We start from the raw sequence: 14,150 nt of genomic DNA, 5'->3' as shown, positions 1-14,150 counted from the left end.
CAAAATGCAGTTATGACTATAGCAAGAGGGAGGTGACTTCAGAACTTTAAGGCCATGTTATAATGCTAAGTTACATACAGAGATATTGGAAGGACAATTCATCAAGAAGGTAGTGTCAATGTTGTAGGCAAATGGAGAAGTTACCTATTTTTCTTGGTAATGCGTGAGATTTTCTTCCCACTTATGATATTAAAAATGATTTCAACTTGGGAAAACAAGTCAATTCCTGGCTATTGAAAGGGCTGGGAAGATGTGGTCACTTAAATGATGTAAGTGTGGTGTACATATAATAATGTTATGACTTTAAGACTAGATTAGGAGTACATCTCTGCATTTTACAAATAAACCCTTTTCACTCATAAACCCAATAATCCCAGGCTATCTACAAAACAATTTATAAGAAATGTGATTCTATGAAAACATGTATCATAAGCCTAAGAACTACCTATAATGCTCATGTCCCTCTCCTTTAGTTAAGATAGAAGTGCTATAATAAGAAAACCTAAAGAATCTGGATGTTGATGTAGCAGATGGCAGGACTTGCAAAGTGATATGCAGCTCCCAGTAAACAAATTAGTTATCTTGATGGGTCATGGAGAGAACCAAAATGGAGAATGTTAGAGAAAAGAACCAAAAAATGGATAATCAGGTAGTATTGGTCATTCTGTTAATAAAACAAGGTTAATTTGTAATAATGGTAGGTTTAGGTTTAGGTTTATTGGATTTATATGCCGCCCCTCTCCGCAAACTCGGGGTGGCTCACAACAATAATAAAAAACAGTACAGTACACAATACCAAATCCAATGCCCACCCATCCAGTTCCAATTTAAATTAATAATCTCATAAAAAACAGTATATATAAAAAACAGGCACACAGTCAATCAATCAACAAAACAACATGGGCAAGGGGTAGGTGTTTTAGTTCCCCCATGCCTGACGGCAAAGGTGGGTCTTAAGGAGTTTACGAAAGGCAGGGAGGGTGGGGGCAATCCTAATCTCAGGGGGGAGCTGGTTCCAGAGGGTCGGGGCCCCCACAGAGAAGGCTCTTCCCCTGGGTCCCGCCAGACGACATTGTTTAGTCGACGGGACCCGGAGAAGGCCAACTCTGTGGGACCTAACCGGTCGCTGGGATTCGTGCGGCAGGAGGCGGTCCCGAAGATATTCTGGTCCGGTGCCATGAAGGGCTTTATAGGTCATAACCAACACTTTGAATTGTGACCGGAAACTGATTGGCAACCAATGCAGACTGCGGACTGTTGGAGTGATATGAGCATACTTGGAGAAGCCCATAATTGCTCTCGCAGCTGCATTCTGCACGATCTGAAGTTTCTGAACACTTTTCAAAGGTAGCCCCATGCAGAGAGCGTTACAGTAGTCGAGCCTCGAGGTGATGAGGGCATGAGTGACTGTGAGCAATGACTCCCGGTCCAAATAGGGCCACAACTGGCGCACCAGGCGAACCTGGGCAAACGCCCCCCTCGCCACAGCTGAAAGGTGTTTTTGTAATGTGAGCTGTGGATCGAGGAGGACGCCCAAGTAGGCATGTTACTATTGGTGATTATGATGATCATAATCATGATGATGATGTGATGGTGATGATGAGGAGGAGGAGGAGGAGGAGGAAGAAGAGGAAGAACGGGAGGAAGAAAAAAAACTTTTTAAAGAGAAAAGCTGAAGTAGGAAGAATAAGCACTATTTCTTGGAGGTGACTCAATGAAAAAGTTTTCCCTAATAAAAATGAAATAGCTTTACTTTTTCCTTATTTTACTTCTAAGCATCACATCCAGATGAGCTTTTGAAGAAGTAGCCCAAGGTAACTGCAGCTTATTTATTGCTATTCAAATCAGTTTTTGCCATAGAATTAGAATCATATAAAATACTATGCAAGTAGAGACATCATTTTTCTTAAACAAGAAAAATATTGATTCCAGATCCCAGTTTCCTTTTGAGCAAAAGCTGCTTAGTTCTGTACCACAACCAGAATTAAGAAATGTTATGCCTTCCTTCCTCCTAATTGCAATTAAAAGTGCTGGGAAGGTTTAGATTTCTCATCTCTGCGCCTGCAGTTCTAAGCATTCAGCCACATAGCCACTGCAATACATGCTGGGTGTTAATTTTCTTAAACTTTGTGAAGCTTCAAGCAACCTGTTCAGTGCAGACTCCTGGCGTACAAGGAACGTTTCCAATATTGCTGTTGAAAATTTGCTTCTCAAACTTCTTTTACAAAACAAGAGAGTCTGCAGGATGTAGTTGTTGTGATTCCGTCTGAGGCCCCTCAGGGAACGGCTGATCCTCTGCCGGCTTCCTGCTCAGAGGGGGAGGATGAGGAACAGGAGGTTCAGGCAGACGGGGAGGAGGAATCTCAGGCTGAGGGAGAGGGAGGACAGTCAGAGTCCCCCTCGGGGGAGCTCTCCCCAGCAAGCAGCCTGGATTCCTTAGATGAAAATGCACAAGCAATCATAGATCTCTGGCAGAGAAGAGCAACACAACGAAGGGGACAATTAGCCAGGTACTTTCAGCACTAAAGAGGCAACAGCTGGGTTTGGGTGTGGTGCTCTCTGGAAAGACTGAAAAGGCAGACCCACCCTTCCTGGCTTGTGGAGTATTATCTTTGGGAGTCCTGGGACCTGGCTGTGATCTTTGGCGTCTTGGAATTCCGGTTTGTGACTTTGAATACTGAAACCTTGGGGGGAAAAGGTGTGGGTCTTCTTCTCTACAGTGGTGGGTGTGCCAGCAAGAAGTCTGCTGTATTGTCTGGCCATCAGGACTCTGCTGTGAAGTCTCATAGCCTGCCTGTTGGGAAGAACAGGTTTTTCTCTGTGTTTATTTTTCAAACTATAAAGTGCTTTTGCTTTTACCAGCGTGTCTGGCTGCTTTTTCCAGTTGGTGTTGAAGTCTGGGGGCACCCAGACAGAACAGTAGTCCTAAAAGGATGGTCACAAAAGTGCAAATCAAAGCTCGATCTGGTTTTTATGAACATTATCTTGAAAATTGTTGGCCATATCCTGCAAACACCTCTGTTGCAAGAGCAGATAATGCCGTTTAGTGTCTACAAGGCAAGGGTGGGTTGCTGCCCCGGACGGGGGGGGGACACAGTGGGGTAGCGAAAATGGAGCGCCACCCCAGAGCACCCAATTTGCACTGAAAGATGTTGAAAGAAAATGCAGGGCAGCCTGCATAAGCCACGCCCACAGGATGGTAGTAAAGGTTTTGGTAGCCCTTCATTGCTACAAGGGGAAATAAATCAAAATTGAGCTTACATGATGTTGTGGTTCAGCCTGAGGCTGCTCAGGGACCGGCTTTGTCTCTGATGGCTCCATGCCGGGAGGAGGATGACAGCGAAGAGGAGGGGGCTGAACAGTCGGACGGGGGAGAGGAAAATCAGGAATGGGATGAAGGAGAACAGCATGAGAGCCCCGGGGGGGGGCTCTTCCCAGCCAGTAGCTTAGAGTCATTAAGTGATGAAGCACAAGCCATCATTGACATGCGCAGGAGACGTTCAGATCAAAGAAAGGAGCAATTAAAGAGGTATTATCAGCACTGAATTAGGAACAGTTGGGCTTGGGTGTGATCCTCCTTAGCAGTTGTTAAAAGGCAGGCAAGCCCTTGAAGCCATGTGGAGTGTTATCAGTTTGGAGTTACGGTGTCCTGTCTTGTTTCTTGGCGTCTCTGTTCCTGGCTTGTGGCCCAGCAGCTTTGGAAGACCCGTGGGAGGTGTAGGTCTGCTATCTACTGCCTCGCCTTGGCAGCAAGAATTCTGTATTGCTGCATGGACTTTTGCCTGCATGGATATATCTGAAGATACAGCATTTTCCTGTTTGTAAGGACATTTTCTGTTACCTGTGTTTTTCTTGACTTTTATAAAACTGCCTTTGCCTTTTACCAGTGTGTCTGGCTTCTCTTTTTGGGTTGGTATTGGCTTCTGGAGTGACCCAGACAGAACACATGATAGGCATTTTTGTTTGATCTCAGTTCTAGTCACTTCACAAATATTTCTTTAATCTGTCTACTGAAGAATGACAGGGTCCAGATTGCTTCAGAAAAGGACAGCATGGTGCTTCCTGCTTTTCCTAAAATTAATATTTATATGTCCAAGTACTTCCTTGTCCTTTTTCAAATAATTAGATAACATATATTTAATATTTAAAATCTCACTTCTTTCTGATTCCTTTGCTCCTAATATACATTGCAATTATTTCTCCCTTTTAATTAATTCATCACATCCAAAATACTTTCATAAGAGAAATAAATACACTTAGCTTTCTGGAAAGTCATCCCTTGAAGTAAGAGAACTGTGATCTCTAAAATCTCTCAACCAGATGTTTCCCAGTTGGAGAGCAAAGTTTGGATGATGAGTTTTATACACTTAATCGATCTTTAAGGAAACAACTAGAAATTTGAGATGCAGTGGGTTATATCGAATCCCAGCGACCGATTAGGTCCCACAGAGTGGGCCTTCTCCGGGTCGCGTCAACTAAACAATGTCGGTTGGCGGGCCCCAGGGGAAGAGCCTTCTCTGTGGCGGCCCCGGCCCTCTGGAACCAACTCCCCCCGGAGATTAGAACTGCCCCTACTCTCCTTGCCTTTCGTAAGCTCCTTAAGACCCACCTGTGTCGTCAGGCATGGGGGAACTGAGACATCTCCCCCGGGCATATACAATTTATGAATGGTATGTGTGTATGTATGTGTGTTTAGAAAATGGGGTTTTTAAAATGTTTTTAGTAGAAATTTAGATTTGTTGTAAACTGTTTTTTCACTTTGTTGTGAGCCGCCCCGAGTCTGCAGAGAGGGGCGGCATACAAATCTAAATAAACATAAACATAAACATAAACAAACAAACATCTTCTGCTCATTCCAAAGTTACTTTGGTCCTGTGCTTTATTATCTATCGGTATATTATATGTCATTATGCCAGTACTGAATCTTGTTGGTTTTTAATGAACACAAAGTAGATTTCCTCCATGACAATATGGTAGAATTGGGAGATTAACAAGGTTCTTCGGGACTTTCAGTGATGCAACCCTCACTACTGTAACTGAGTCATTGCACATAGTCAAGTTCAACTTTCACTCATATTACAGTATTTCAGACTATCTGCACTTGAAACACATGACTTTAAAAAAAAAATCTTGGGCTTCATTAAATTTATCTGTCTTGAACAAGACAATTATCCTTATGATATCATTGAATTGCTTAAACAGTGCAGAACAATCCACTTTTAATATCACCACATCATCAGTAAAATCATGTAAGATATAACCATATCTAAAGTACTTTAAAAATTACAGTAATCTAAGCCATTATTACAGATCCTATAAATCTCAGAGTCACGATGAAAATATTTCTCTACCAATTTCTGGAATGTTTACTTCCTCTGACAAAGAGGGTCCTTAAATACCATTAGGCAGGATATTTTAGCACTCTTAAAATATCTTTGGAGAGGTGCTTCACAGGTAGCCTTGCTATCAGATAATGAAGTCTGCTATTCTATTTGTTTATTTATTTCTGCTGTGGCAGAATTTTGTGTGCATGCATATGTAAGAGAGATGTCAAAATAATCAAGATGCAACATTTAAACTGCTTTGGTCACACTGATGGATGATCTCTGGTGGACCTGGTTCATCCTCCACCCTTTTGCTTCTTGGACCTCAGCGGCTTCCAATACCATTGACCATGGTATCCTCCTACACCAGCTGGAGGGGTTGGGAGTGGGAGGCACCATTTTATGGTGGTTCTCCTACTTCTCTGGTTGGTCACAGTCAGTGTTAGCAGGGGGTCAGAGGTTAACTTCTAGGTCCCTACCTTGTGGCGTTCCTCCTGCTATCTCCCTCCTGCTGTCTCCTCCCTGCTGTTTAATATCTACATGAAACCTCTTGGTGAAATCATCCGAGGGCATGGGGTGAGTTACCATCAGTATGCTGATGATACTCAGCTATACATTTCCATCTTGTCTCCACTCAGTGAAGCAGTGGAAGTGATGTGCCAGTGTTTGGAGGCTGTTAGGGTCTGGATGGATGTTAACAGACTCAGACTCAACCCTGACAAGACAGAGTGGCTGTGGGTACTACCTCCCAAAGACAATTCCATCTGTCCTTCCATTACTCTGGGGGGAGGAGCTTTGGACCTCCTCAGACAGGGTCCGCAACTTGAGCGTCTTCCTTGATGCACAGCTGACTTTGGACCATTATCTTTCAGCTGTGGTGAGGGGGGCATTTGCCCAGGTTTGCCTGGTGCACCAGTTGCATTCTATTTGGACACAGAATCTCTACTCACAGTCACTCATGTCCTTATCACCTCAAGATTCGACTACTGCAAAACTCGCTGCATGGGGCTACATTTGAAGATTGTTCAGAAACTACAAACCGTGCCAATAAATAAATGAATGAATAAATAAATTTAAGGCAACTGTGCAATCAAAATTCCATCACTTTGTACACGTTGCTTAGTCTTTTAGCCACATATTAAAAAGAGATGGGCTTCAGTCGTGGGACATACCCAGCTACTTGACTTTTTTCATTCCTTCCTATGGAGGCTCTGATTACGCACCAAACTAACAACTTTTGGTATTATACAAAGCCCTATCTACAATAAATAATTATCTTAATGGTGTTGGGAGGAATATCTATCTGGTTCAGTTCCAAGCTGGGAGAAAAACACCGGAAATAGCATGAAGGCTGATTGGAAATTAAGTTTATTGATGAAGCAGAATCACCAGAATAGATGCATTTTTGATGAAAATGTGACAGGTGGAAGGCCAAATATAGGCCCATTTTTGACAAAAATAGATATATTTTCGATGGAAATGGGACATGTGAATATGCAAAGTGCTTTTGGAGGACAGGGGAGGGCAAAAAAAGAACACATGAAGACCAAAAACTATTTTTTTGTTTTCTTTAAATCTAGATGTGTCTTATAGTTCAAAAATATAGTGATAGTTCTACTTGTACAAATTTCTATAATTTGGAATAAAAATTTCTACAAAGTATAACTACTAAATACAAACTTCAATTAAAAACAACAAATAATAAATCTACAGAGATTATACCATTATTAAATTAAGTGATGTTTTATACATACATAATTTGTCATCTTGTCAATGACAAGATTTGAGTTCTCAAGAATTTTCCTCAGCATAGATGGATGATAGGTAGCTGATAAATAGATATTATAAGTAGAAAGGAAGAAAAAGGGAACACTGAGTATGATGACACTTTTCCAGAATTAAGTTTAAATCTTAGAGATAATATGATAAACTCTCCAGAGATGTCACTTTCCTTTATGGATAACAGATATTAAATTATGGGTGGTTTGGGGAAAATATTTGTAATGAGTCTTTTGTAACAGTAAATATTTCTAAATATTAAAAATTGGGGGGGGGACACATTTAGGTACATAAGCTCTTTTTGTGCATGCTTCCTTCAGATACAATTTAGCAGATTATTTATTTTATTTATTTTGCTGTGTTAGCAAAAACTTCAGAAGAGAAGGATTTAGGGGTAGTGATTTCTGATAGTCTCAAAATGGGTGAGCAGTGTGGTCGGGCGGTAGGAAAAGCAAGTAGGATGCTTGGCTGCATAGCTAGAGGTATAACAAGCAGGAAGAGGGAGATTGTGATCCCCTTATATAGAGCGCTGGTGAGACCACATTTGGAGTACTGTGTTCAGTTCTGGAGACCTCACCTACAAAAAGATATTGACAAAATTGAACGGGTCCAAAGACGGGCTACAAGAATGGTGGAAGGTCTTAAGCATAAAACGTATCAGGAAAGACTTAATGAACTCAATCTGTATAGTCTGGAGGACAGAAGGAAAAGGGGGGACATGATCGAAACATTTAAATATGTTAAAGGGTTAAATAAGGTTCAGGAGGGAAGTGTTTTAATAGGAAAGTGAACACAAGAACAAGGGGACACAATCTGAAGTTAGTTGGGGGAATGATCAAAGGCAACATGAGAAAATATTATTTTACTGAAAGAGTAGTAGATGCTTGGAACAAACTTCCAGCAGACGTGGTTGGTAAATCCACAGGAACTGAATTTAAACATGCCTGGGATAAACATATATCCATTGTAAGATAAAATACAGGAAACAGTATAAGGGCAGACTAGATGGACCATGAGGTCTTTTCCTGCCGTCAGTCTTCTATGTTTCTATGTTTCTATTTCCATCAAAGGCAAGATGTTGAGAACAAGGATAACAAATTTTCTAGGAAACAACAATACACAATTCTTCAAATTTGAGACAGCCCTATTGTGTTTTAGGATGCTTTGTTTTGTCCTAAGAGAAAGATCCTTAGGAATATGTCAACATAAGATTTCCTAACCTTTTATCACAAGATGTGTTCAACAATGATTCCATATCTGGAACTGTTATACAAAATACTTGTATTATCCCATTAAGTCCTTGGTCACATGGGAACCATAAGGTCCATACTCTATCTACACTGATTTATTTAATGAGGGAATTTTGCAAGACTATGCCTATTTGTCTTCTGAGGTTTGTTGAAGTTTTATTGGCTAGATCTTCATTTATAGACATTTGTAAACATGGTCAAATGTTCCAAAACTCTTATGTGTCCATTTTGAAGTCCCTTGCGAACCAAGTACAATGATACCTCATCTTACAAACACCTCGTCATACAAACTTTTTGAGATACAAACCCGGGGTTTAAGATTTTTTTGCCTCTTCTTACAAACTATTTTCACCTTACAAACCCACCACCGCCGCTGGGATGCCCCACCTCCGGACTTCCGTTGCCAGCGATGCACCCGTTTTTGCACTACTGGGATTCCCCTGAGGCTCCCCTCCATGGGAAACCCCACCTCCAGACTTCCCTGTTTTTGTGATGCTGCAGGGGAATCCCAGCAGGGGAATCCCAGCAGTGCAAAAACGTGCGCTTTGCTGACAAGAGAAGTCCGGAGATGGGGTTTCCCGGTGAGGGGAGCCTCAGTGAAATCGCAGCATCGCAAAAACACAGAGGTCCAGAGGTGGGGTTTCAAGGACTTCAGTGTTTTTGTGATGCTGCGATTTCACTGATGCTCCCTTCACTGGGAAACCCCACCTCCGGTCTTCCGTTGCCAGCGAAGTGCTTGTTTTTGCGATGCTGCAATTCACCTGCTGGAATTCCCCTACAGTATTGCAAAAACACAGAAGTCCAGAGGTGGGGTTTCCCATGGAGGGGAGCCTCAGGGGATCCCAGCAGTGCAAAAACGGGCACTTCGGCTGGTAAAAGAGGTGAATTTTGGGCTTGCACACATTAATTGCTTTTCCATTAATTCCTATGGGAAACATTGTTTCATCTTACAAACTTTTCACCTTGTGCCAGAACCAATTAAGTTTGTAGAACAAGGTATCACTGTTTCTTTGCTTTTCCAAAATACTTCTGAAGAGACAGGAAAGTGGATTAGATGGACCACAATTTTTTCAATGTCCATATTTTCCTGAATTTAGAATCTAAAGATTTCAGCTCCTGAACTTCTACATCCATAATTTTGGCTTTTGCCGTATGCTTAACTCATCTTATATGCAGGAAAACAGCTACAACAACTGTGCAATTGAAGCTCCTTTGCATATTTTATGTGTATTGCAACCAATGGACACCTGCATCATGTATATCTTCCTATGCAGATATTTCTAATTCTACATAGAGAAAAACCTACTTCAGTTTTTCTGTGTGCTCTACCCCATTGCTTAGCTGAGCCCCACAGAGTTTTGGAGGGGGGGAAAAGCAAGAATTTCAACTACACTTTTATTACAGGTCCTATAAATCTGCTCATTCTTTTCTTTTGACCCTTGGCTGACCAAATGTAGTTATAATAAGGATCAAACCTCGTTGTTTTTAGTGAGAAAAAAAATATTCAACCACCAATTTGGAAATGAACTGTGGAAGAAATTAGAAAGAATATTTCTAATATGTTGCTGGACATGATTTGAGACATTTTTTCATGCTGAACTGTTCTGTCGGGCTCTCTGGTAGACTCCTCCCAAAAATTCACAGGTACAAATTTCAGACACACACACGTTTGAAAATTCAAAACAATGTTCTTTATAATGAAAATTCACTTAAACCAAGCCCTCTTTTGGTATAGCAAAGAGCACTTGTCTCCAAACAAACTGGTAATTTGTACAAGTCCCTTATCAGTTCTGTGATACTTAGCTTGCAGCTGTGAGGCAATTCACAGTCCTTCTTCTTTCACAAAGTGAAACACACTTTGCTCTGGTTTAGTTTCAAAGCGGGGAAAAAGCAGCACACAAAAGGTCAAAGTCAGTAAAGCAGTCGCGAAACACAACGATCAGATAATCCTCCACAATGGCCAAACCCACAGGCTGCTATTTATAGCAGCCTCACTAATTACCACAGCCCCACCCAACCACAGGTGGCCTCATTTTCTTTGATAATAATCTCTCAGTTGTTGTTGCCTATGCATCGCTCTCCGCATGCGTGGCTGTATCATTAACTCTTGTTCTGAATCCAAGGAGGAGCTAGATAATTGATCTCCTTCTGAGCTGTCTGCCACACTCTCCTCCTCCCTGTCACTCATGTCTTCTTGGTCAGAGGAGCCTTCATCAGCAGATTCCACCGGGGGCAAAACAGGCCTGCAGCATGTGGATGTCTCCCCCACATCCACAGTCCTTGGGGCAGGAGCTGGGGCAGAGCTAACCACAACACTGAACATAGCTTGCTTAATTTTTAAAATATTAAACAAATGGCATATCAAGGGCTGATAGATCTTTTGGACAAATACACTGAGAAACACCACAAAAATTGGCAGATAAAACCCTATAATTTGATTACAGTGGCCAAACAGCTCTGCTTCTTCTTGCATAAAAATGTAGTTTTGTGAGATTATCCCTGCTGGGTTTTAATGAATCCATGTATTTTATTTTAGTTTTGAAGAATCCTCAATTGCTAGTCATAAAGCCACGAGGTAGAAATCTGTTATGAAAATGAATCCATAAACTAAGTTTGCCCACTATAGAGTCTGTGCTAAATACCATAATGTTGATGAGACTCAATAGGTGGCCCAACAAAATTGCCTTTTGAATTAAAAGAGGGGGAGGGGAAGTGAAGCATAAAAAGGGAGATGCTTGATATCTACTTAATTATTATCTCTATCTTAAAGTTTCCAATAAAAAAATCATGTAGAATCACATCCAAATGAAGCTTAGTAAAATAGAGTTGTTGTTTATTGAGAAAGGCAATTAGATCAGACAATTAGACTGATCTACGCACTTGTCCAACCAGAGCAAAACCATATACTAATTCTTTCTCTTCAGTAGCTATTTAAGCATATTGGACAAACAGCCTGTCCCCATTTGCACTTTATCGTGAAAAAAACATGCCCTGAATATAGCAATCTTCTCTCTTGGTTTCACCACAATGCCCACATCTTGTTTCGAACTTTAGGTTGATCTTAAGTCTATTGTTTTATATCAGTTTTCACCTCTTTGGCCAATATTTCCCCAACACAGCTTGAAATATGTAAAATCTTTTTGTCACCAATTATCTTGGGGGAAATCAGCAGATATCTTGTGGATATGGTGAGATATATATATTGGAAGTGTTGGGTGGTATTGATACACCTTCACAACTCTTGTTCTTAGCCAGCTTTTCCTACAGACCTTTGACTTCCCTATCATCTTAGAGGCATCTTTGATGAGCACATCTGTGTGAGTAAGTAAGAGACAAATAAAAAATAAAATAAAAATAAAAAAGAAATTAAAAAGGTCAAGAGAGAGGATATTTGGCACATAAATAGAAGGGGCAGACTTTGAATGATAATCATAGCTACCAGTTTTCTACTCCTCCAGCAAGATACCCTTACAACAGCCCATTTGCTGATACCTTCTTAACCCCCTGTTTCTGACATTCATCTCATTTCAAGTTTTGAGGAGTGGAGGGGAAAGGAGTAGAGAGGAGAGGTCCACTATTTTATTTAGAAAGACAAACGAGCATATTTGTGCTGTTCTGCTTTAACAGCATTTGAAAGAGTTCAGGCTTCTACCATTCTATTTGTGGAAGAACAGGCTATTTTTCACTGTTCCCTGTGGTAGTATTCAGAAATGTATCTTTATCTACAGATGCAGCAATCTTGTTTTAATTCAGTGCAATATTCAGAATAAAGAAAAAAAAAGTTGAATTGGGTTTTTCATGGTTATTTATCAGTTTCTTTTTCTGTTTCAATCATTTTCTCCAGGAAGCAAGGAATACAGTTTTCTGGTTGGCTACTCCGCGTCAGTCCTTCTGCCATGATGGGATCCGTCTCCATGCACTTAAGAGCTATTTGATGTCTTCCCTTCTAATATTTATTTCATAGGATTTTAACCAGGGAGATGACCAAATGTATTATGGGAGGAGGGACGAACAAACCCTTATAGAAATTGCTAGTCCAGAAGTCAGATCCTTCCAATTACTTGCATCAGGTGCTTTAAACAGTATATTTCTCCAATAGATGTTGACAGGCTAAAAAGAGGATGGTAGAGAATAAAATTAATCTCCCTATTTGTAATAAAAGGCATATTCACAAAATAGGATAGCACAATTCAGCAGGAGTTTATAATAAATAGATAAGGATAGACATCTTGATAGCAAGATTGCATGTGGGCAATGTTTATGTCAATTCAAGGATAGATGGGTAGTATTTAAATCTATAGTTACAAAAAGTCCAGTATCATAATATTCGGTGCTTAGTTTTGTCTTAATATGATGTGTTAATCCAGGCATGTGATAGAGGTAGTAATTTGATATCTCTTGGCAGCATGTAGAGAGAATGTTTATATCTGCAAATAATCATATTAAGTGTATTTTTATTTTTATTTGTTGTTACTAGATAATAAATATAAATAAAAGGAAATCAAATATAGTTTTTGTTCTGGAATCAACTCTGTCTTGCCCCACTATTTTTAAAAGTTTGGCTTTTGGCATGCTATTTAAAAATAAATTGTTTTATTTTGAGTAGCCATTCTGCTCTATATGTTGTTTTCGATCTTGGCAACTTTAAAATATATGGATTTCAATTCCCAGAATTCTCCAACCAGCACACTGGTTGAGGAATTCTGGGAATTGAAATCAATATATATTTAACTTAATTTAATTTAATTCACTTTTAAGCCGCCCAACTCCTTGAGGACACTGGGAGTTGTACAATCATAAGTAACACAATACAAATAAGAGGAAATAAATAACATAACAAACAATCAAATGTAAACCAACATTCATTCCAATCAACATTCGTTCAACAACATTCATTTCTCTCATTGTTCAGTGGCCCCCAGGCCTGTTGGCAGAATCATGTTTTTGGAAGGCCCGAAGGGTGAGAGCAATACGAGTCTCTGGGCACAGTTGGTTCCATAGGTAAGAATTATCAATATTAAGATTGCCAAGATTGAAAATGCTGATCTAGATCTTGAGCAAGCAGTTCTTGTTTATTAAAGTATATACCTCTTTATTTCTCTAGTTTTCTGTTGGGGGATGTTCTGTCGGTCTCTCTGGTAGAATCCTCCCAAAAATTCACAGGTACAAATTTCAGACACACACACTTTTGAAAATTCAAAACAATACTCTTTATAATGAAAATTCACTTAAACCAAGCCCTCTTTTGGTATAGCAAAGAGCACTCGTCTCCAAACAAACTGGTAATTTGTACAAGTCCCTTATCAGTTCTGTGATACTTAGCTTGCAGCTGTGAGGTAATTCACAGTCCTTCTTTCACAAAGTGAAACACACTTTGCTCTGGTTTAGTTTCAAAGCGGGGAAAAATCAGCACCCAAAAAGTCAAAGTCAGTAAAGCAGTCACGAAACACAAGGATCAGATAATCTTCCACAATGGTCAAACCCACAGGCTGCTATTTATAGCAGGCTCACTAATTATCACAGCCCCACCCAACCACAGGTAGCCTCATTTTCTTTGATAATAATATCTCAGTTGTTGTTGCCTATGCATCGCTCTCCGCATGCGTGGCTGTATCATTAACTCTTGTTCTGAATCCAAGGAGGAGCTAGATAATTGATCTCCTTCTGAGCTGTCTGCCACACTCTCCTCCTCCCTGTCACTCATGTCTTCTTGGTCAGAGGAGCCTTCATCAGCAGGCAAAACAGGCCTGCAGCATGTGGATGTCTCCCCCACATCCACAGTCCTTGGGGCAGGAGC

The sequence above is a fragment of the Erythrolamprus reginae genome, chromosome Z (assembly GCF_031021105.1).
Source record: "Erythrolamprus reginae isolate rEryReg1 chromosome Z, rEryReg1.hap1, whole genome shotgun sequence".
NCBI classification, from domain to species: domain Eukaryota; kingdom Metazoa; phylum Chordata; class Lepidosauria; order Squamata; family Dipsadidae; genus Erythrolamprus; species Erythrolamprus reginae.
This window is presented reverse-complemented; position numbering follows the sequence as displayed.